Below are 7286 nucleotides of genomic sequence, written 5' to 3'. Positions count from 1 at the left end.
ATAGAAAAGTGTACGGGTAAATAACTTGTGTAAATAAAGGAAAGACTGTCATTTTGTGTTTACTTCGTGCCCTGCCTCGCCACTTGGCGTTTCCTCTCCTGGTGTTCTGGGACGCTGTGGTGTTCGGTGCCTCTTGGAGCTGTTCAGTGTTCACGACCCTGTATATAACACGCCGTCTGCTTAGCCTGCCTTGTGTTGGTGGCAGAGAGACGCGGCGGTCGGCGTAACAAATGGTGTCAGGAGTGGGATTTGTGATATTTGAGCAGTGAGACGCTCCGATTTATCATGTCGTCCAAAGATGGCGGCAGCCATGAGGGAGAGGAGGCTATGACTGAGGCAGGCACGAGTGAGGTGAAGCCGAGCCAGATGGACCTGATCACTGCCATGCTGGCCGGTATGAGGGAGGAAATGGCACAAAGGGCAGAAGAGCAGGCACAGAGGGCACGCGAGCAGGCGCATCATCTCGTCGAGATGCAGGCAAGGAAGGCAGAGGAACAGTTCTGCCGACTTGTTGAGGTGCTACAGAGCAATCTTGCATCTGTGAAGATGGAAACTCAGCAGTACACCGACAAGGCCTGCAACAGCGTGAAGAGTGAACTGATGGAGGAGGTGCAGACTCTGAAGGGCGAGATTCAGGGCCTGAGGGAGGAAGTGAAGGAGGAAAGGCGGCGTCACGAGGTAGTAACGTTGCAAGCAGAGAAGGCAGACGAGGTTCTGGCAACAGATGCCAGAGTGTCAGATTTACTGGGGTCTGCCTGGGGTCCGTGGCAGGAAACCCCCGGATCTCGCAGCATCGTGTCGGAGCCAGTGGTCGCTGCAGAAGGCTGGGGTCCCATCGGAACCGCTCCCTTGAGTATAGGTGGCGGCAAACTCGGACCCGGTCAACCCGCCTCGTTGCCTCCCTCACCCCCTTCCTCCCCCCCAGGTGTGTTAGTTCACGGCACGCGTTCTCCACCCTGCAGCCCTCCAGACATTCTGTGAGCGTAAGCCAGCTGAGTACGACGGGAAGGTGGCCTGGGAGGCATATGTTGCCCAATTTGAAATGCTGGCATCTGCCCAGGGCTGGAGCCAGGAAGAGAAGGCCCTGCAGCTGGTAACAGCGCTAAGGGGCCCCGCGGTGGAAGTGTTTGGGCATCTGCCGGCATCCCAACAGGCCTCTTACACCAGCGTGGCAGAGGCTTTGAAACGCCGTTTCGGGCACCACCACCAGGCCGAGGTATATCGGGCCCACTTGAAGAAGCGGACTCGTGAGCGTGGCGAGACACTGTCCCAGCTAGCGCAAGATGTGGAGGCGCTGGTAAGGAGGTCGTACCCTGCGGCTGCGGAAGAGATGATCGTGGTCCTGGCCCGTGATTTCTTTGTTGACGCTTTACAGGACCAGCAGCTGCAAATCTACGTCAAGCAGGCACACCCTGAGGACCTGCAGGTGGCGCTGGCGAGGGCCTTGGAGTTCGAGGCCTTCCTGAAGGCAACGAGTGGCCTAGGGCCAGCTGCTCAGCCCCGCCGTGACCTCCAGGGCCGGAAGGCTAAAGTGGAGAAAATAGCATTGAGGAAGGTGAGCCCGAGAACTTTCCAAGGCTTGTGTGTTGGGGCTGCGGAGAGGTAGGGCACAGACGTAGTCGGTGTCGGAGGAAGCGGAGAACACGTCCTCTCAACCGGACGGATTCTGATGCCTTCCAGCAGTGCTGCAAGGACTGTGGCAGGTATGGTCACCATCCGAGTGCATGTCCTAAGGCTAAGGAAGTGGTACAGGCGGAAAACTCGGACAGGCTGGAGAAGGGGGCCGAAACCCAGCCGTCCTCGGTTCCCGGGCCCCGACTAGGGTAAGCTGCCATCGAACCAGCACGATGCAGGTGGAAGGCTCAGTAGATGGGAAGCCATGCCGCCTGACAGTGGACACTGGGGCTGAGAAGACCCTAGTGCGGCCTGATATGTTGGCCACTATGCGACTTCCAGATGCACCACAGAGACTGTGTGGTGTCACAGGGCATTGTGTGCAGCTCAAGGGGCCAGTGGAGGCTCGTATTGGCGTGGGCAGCACGGTGCAGCGGCTGCCAGTGTATGTGGCCGATCTGGACGAGCACTGCTTGCTGGGCCTTGACTACCTGATGCAGAGTAAGGCGTGTGTCGACCTTGGACGGAAGCTGGTGAGGGTGCACGGTGAAGATGTGCCCTGCTTCCAGAGGTTGGCTGTGCAGAGGTAGTTACGGCTGAGCGACTGCACTTTGCCCCCAGGACAGAGTCTAGAATCCGGTGTCGACTGTCAAGAGTGATACGTGGAATAGAGGGCCTCGTGGAGCCCATTCAAAACCTGCAGCTGGCCGATGGCGTAGCGGTTGGGCGGAACCCTGTTGGACCAGGGGAAGGGTTAGTTACAGTGTTGGTAGCTAACTTGTCTGATAAGGCCCAGAAGGTGCCAGCTGGTGCAAAGCTGGGCACTTGTGAGGAAGTGGAGCGTCCAGAAGAGTCGTCGGGGAGCGAGGAGTTGGTTGGTGTGGGGCCATTGCCTGACTTCCTTGAGGACTTGGCGCACCGGCTGTGGCGTTACCATGGGCCAGGAAGCTACTCCTGGGGCCATGGTGAAAAAGAAGATGAAGTTAGCCCCAGTAGCGGCGATGAGGACGTGGCAGACGCTGACCGAGATGAGGACGAGCATTTGGACGGTGAGGGCGATGCAGCAGATGTCAATGGTGACCATGAGCCAGGTCTTGGGACAGGAGATACCCCTCTGGGTGCCACTGCCAATCTACCGCCGCCCACACCTCCTCCAGAGAGACCCCAGCGAGAGCGAAGAAAGCCGCGCTGGGTGAAAGATTTTTGTGTTTCTGAGAACTGATTTTATTTAAATTTTTATGTAGTTTGTTTCAGGTTTAGGTATGTCAGAGCAGACGGGTCGTCTGCTTGATAGGGGGGGATAGTGCTACGCCAGTGGGTCTTTGTCTCTGTGCGAGGCATGTGTTTACATGAAGGGACCTGGGCAAGCGTGTCGCGGCTGGCTGTGAGCGGAGGAGCGGAGGAACAAGCCGAGAGACGCAGTTGGGTGCTGCCCCTGTGAAGACCTCGTGTGTGCCCTTATAAGATGTGGATAATTCTATTTCTGTTACAGGATGTGGATAATTCTATTTCTATTACCAGTGGACCACGTGGCTGTTTTCCACGTGGATCCAAATGTCCCAAATAAGAACCACCCGCTCAGCGAGGGCGGAGGTCACATTTTATATCTGACCTCGTTTGACCGGGAGTTCGTTCCAAGCTACCGACGCGGTAGGGTCAGCTCTCGCCTCCCTCCGGGGGAGTTCGTGTGAAGCTACCGACGCGGTAGGGTCACCTCTCGCCTCCCTCTGGGGGAGTTCGTGTCAAGCGACCAGCGCGGTAGGTCAGCTCCGCCCTCTCTCCGGGCAGCTGACCGTGTCCTCCGCGCGGCGCTTTTGACCCTTTAGACAAGTCGTAGCGTCGTCGTAGCGTGTGTTCACCCCTTTACGTGTGTTTTGCGTCCCTGTCAGCCACTGTACTAGAGTACGCATAGCTTTTACAGCCCTTGTGACCTGAGATAAACCTGGTGTTGCCCTGTTATAAGCTGTATTGTGCTGTGTGACATGCTGGTGTCCCCCCTGTATTGTGCCTATAGAAAAGTGTACGGGTAAATAACTTGTGTAAATAAAGGAAAGACTGTCATTTTGTGTTTACTTCGTGCCCTGCCTCGCCACTTGGTGTTTCCTCTCCTGGTGTTCTGGGACGCTGTGGTGTTCGGTGCCTCTTGGAGCTGTTCAGTGTTCACGACCCTGTATATAACACGCCGTCTGCTTAGCCTGCCTTGTGTTGGTGGCAGAGAGACGCGGCGGTCGGCGTAGCAATACATTATGGGGGCCGCCACAGTTGGCACATGTGCGTGATTGTGCAGGGCAGTTAGATCGGGTATGGCCAGGTTGGGCACATAGTGGGCATCTGGCTGTGGAACGGCAATGTTTGGCTGGGTGTCCTAGACGCCAACAATTTTGGCACTGACGTGGAGGAGGTTGGTATGGACGAACAGGGAGGGATTCTCCTCCTATATAGACGTTAAAGGGAAGGTCATGTCTACGGAAGGTAATTTTGGCTATGTTAGTGGGTTTCTTTCGATTACCTCTGGGGGGAATGGTGTAGCATTGTACTGACGTTGCATCATATTCTGTGAGACAGGCAAGTAGGTCTTCTCCACAATCTGACCAATCTTTGTCATACATTGGGCAAATATTGCAGGGGTATAAAAGTAATCAATAAGTACAATATATACATTTGTATGATTTATTTATGTTATGCACAGTTATCAAAATAACTATGAGATGATGCATTTAGTTAAAAGTCTTAACAACTTTTAGTTTCTACATTACAAAAACAGTCTCTTGCCTATCAAAAAAGAAAACTAAATGATCCTTTCACCCTTATAGACAGTTAAACATAAAGATACACATAAATGTAAATGAAATGAAGTATATGTCTGTGTGGGTATCAATATGTGAATGTTGACCAAGTTAAAGTTACAATTTTAAAACTGTAAGTGTGCGTGCATATGCCCCTATGTATATCCATACATCCATATCTTCTTGCTGCAGTTAAATATTCAATTACAACCAAAAATGATCTATATGCAAAATACTCTTTATAGATACAATGGAAGATAAACTCACTAGCCATTATATAAGGCACTTTGAATGTAAATGATTTCCTATTCTAAGCTAGCTACAGCATAGATTAATTTTAACTAACCAATCCATTCTCCTACTGTGCTTTTCTATTTAAGCATCATAATTCTGAAGGTTTTTGCTAATCAGAAAAAAGTGTTTGCAGTAAATAGTTGCAATTTTTACTTCTTAATACACACTCTTACAGCAAGAGTCATTTCTCTCCAGTTACACCACTCCAAAAAAGACCAAAGATTCTTATGGGCAGTTATAATAATGCAAATATGCAAATACACTCTTTGCTAATGACAGTTAAACAAAAAAAAAACTGCATATGGTGCTACTGAAAAAGTAATTATAACAAGATTTTCACAATTCTTTCTATACATTCTGTTAATAACCACCCCATCAAAACTGTCAGAAAAACACAAAATATGTAGTTTATAAATTTAAAAGTATTTTTTCTTGAGAAATTGCACTAAATATAACTGATAAAGTAACTTAACCTTATAGCTTTACACCATCCCAATCTAACATGAGATTTATTGCACTCAAAATAATTGTATGTCCACTTTCACTTTCCTCTTATCACTTCAGTCTTACAAGCAGACATGATCCTGTTACGGTATCGTTTCCTGAAATAATTTTAGTATTTTACGTAAATACCAATTCTAGACTTCAGGCCTCAAAGAAGGAATGTGTGACCACTTATTAGTTACAGCATTTGGAAAATACCTTATCATTCATTCTGATTAAAGCTGCTTATCTGTTAATAAATATAATAATTTATTAAATATCTTCCCAATAAATACGTAAAATTTACATTACCTCATACATTTCATCAAACAGTACAAGAACCCTTTCAAAATAATATGCCCAGAGTGTAAATATAAAACATTTTGCCCATTTTTCCTAATTCTAACAAGTATCATGAGATTCGCACGACAGTCTATTATAAGAGATACTTGAATTAAGTACATTGCTCATATTAGATTTAATACTGTCTATAGACAAAAAGACACATTTGCCCTTATCATGTCACAACCAGCACAAACTATTTTAATAAAATCAAACAAATGTATCTTTTAATAATTTTACAAATACAGGAAATAATCAAAACTTCTTTGCAAATATATTCTTAGCACTGAAACCCAATAACTTGACCCCCTATGAAAATCTATGCAAAACCTGAGGCCTATTCCTCAGTCACTCTTATAAAGCATACAAGCACCTTGTGTAACTGTCCAAGAATTCATCTGAAGTGTATAGATGCATTATGCTTACAAGTGCCTACATTGCAGTCTTCGTAGTTAATATTACCATATCTACTCCCTTACAAGACATATCATTTACAGCTAAACCATTCATTCAATACCTTCACAGTCATTCATTGCATATTTCAGCTACTATTAAAAAGGCCATGTTTATCACAACTTTGTCACAAAACTAGGAGCCTCAATGCATCTGACACTCCAACATAGTTATGGACTCTTGTAAAGCTTTGTAATACACAATATACAATAAAGCATTTATGAAAGGAAATGCAAGAAAATACCTCTTATAAGTGTAAGTACATAACAATGCTAGATAGTCAAACAAATAGAAAACCAAAGGGAATGTTGCAGAAAATGAAATAGTTTTATGCACAATGCAGTTATTTCACCTCTTGACCTCAAAACAAACAAACAGAAGAGAAAGGAAATCTATGTCATGAAGTTTAACATTTTAAAAAATGAATAGCTTCAAAATTAGCATTTGCACACACTATTTCTTCATGTCCTAAATAATCACAAACCTTTAGTAAATTCAATTAATTAGATGGAAGATTTTCCATATTTCAAGAGAACAGTACATTTGCCATATATTAAAACTCTTATTCCTCAGATAACAGCGTAACACTTATATCTACAATTTATTCAAAATTAAAGATGGAAGTCCACAATTATCAAAATGAGTGGTCACTTACTTTGATTTCCAAAAAATACTGTGCCTTTTTTCATACCAACTGTACTGCTTCCTCAAAATGACCTACAATACATAAGAAACAATGAACTAAACCAAAGACAAAGTGTAACAAAATATAACTTCAAAGTATAAGTAACAACATCCAACTGTTTTGTAAGAAGCCACATTTAGATAGTAAAAATAGAAGGATCATAAAAATCATGAACTTATAAAGATAAATAACATTATAACTGTATAAGAAAGGACTGCATAATATCTCTCACAAAGTCATACACAAGCAACAGAGGCTTGCATATTTAACTTGCTTTAATTTTGGCACTGGCTAAATACTGCAAGTCCAATGAAAAGATTACAAAGTGAGTTTTAATAATCATACAAGAGAAATATACATCACTTCTACTCATATTTAGTTCTCATACCAAGTTTATCCAAAATAATTTTTTAATACAAAAACAGTTTCAAGGACCAAAGCAAAAAACTTCTGGTTTAAGTAACAATCAGCAACCCTCTTTCATATACTCTGTACCAGATAAACATGGATAATGAGAAAAGTCAAATCTCTGTTCAGATCTAATGCCATAGCTTTTACTGCTTTCTGGAGACTTTGGTGAAGAGAGAGTAAAAAATGCTCTCACACGATCTGAATAAATACATATTTTC

General features: G+C 45.3%; 1 protein-coding gene across 2 annotated transcripts in view; it reads right to left on the bottom strand.

The window, feature by feature from the left end:
• Positions 1-4261: 4261 nt before the first annotated feature.
• LOC119580122 (rab11 family-interacting protein 1-like) overlaps positions 4262-7286 on the bottom strand; it is a 46394-nt gene continuing 43369 nt past the window's right edge. For both annotated transcript variants that reach the window (XM_037928065.1, XM_037928064.1), the window contains one exon: positions 4262-7286. This exon is cut by the window's right edge and continues 482 nt beyond it. The gene's annotated coding sequence lies outside the window, so the exon portion shown is untranslated.

The sequence above is a fragment of the Penaeus monodon genome, chromosome 13, assembly GCF_015228065.2.
Source record: "Penaeus monodon isolate SGIC_2016 chromosome 13, NSTDA_Pmon_1, whole genome shotgun sequence".
NCBI lineage: Eukaryota > Metazoa > Arthropoda > Malacostraca > Decapoda > Penaeidae > Penaeus > Penaeus monodon.
The sequence above is the reverse complement of the archived record's forward strand: the minus strand, read 5'-3'. Positions and strand labels throughout refer to the sequence as shown.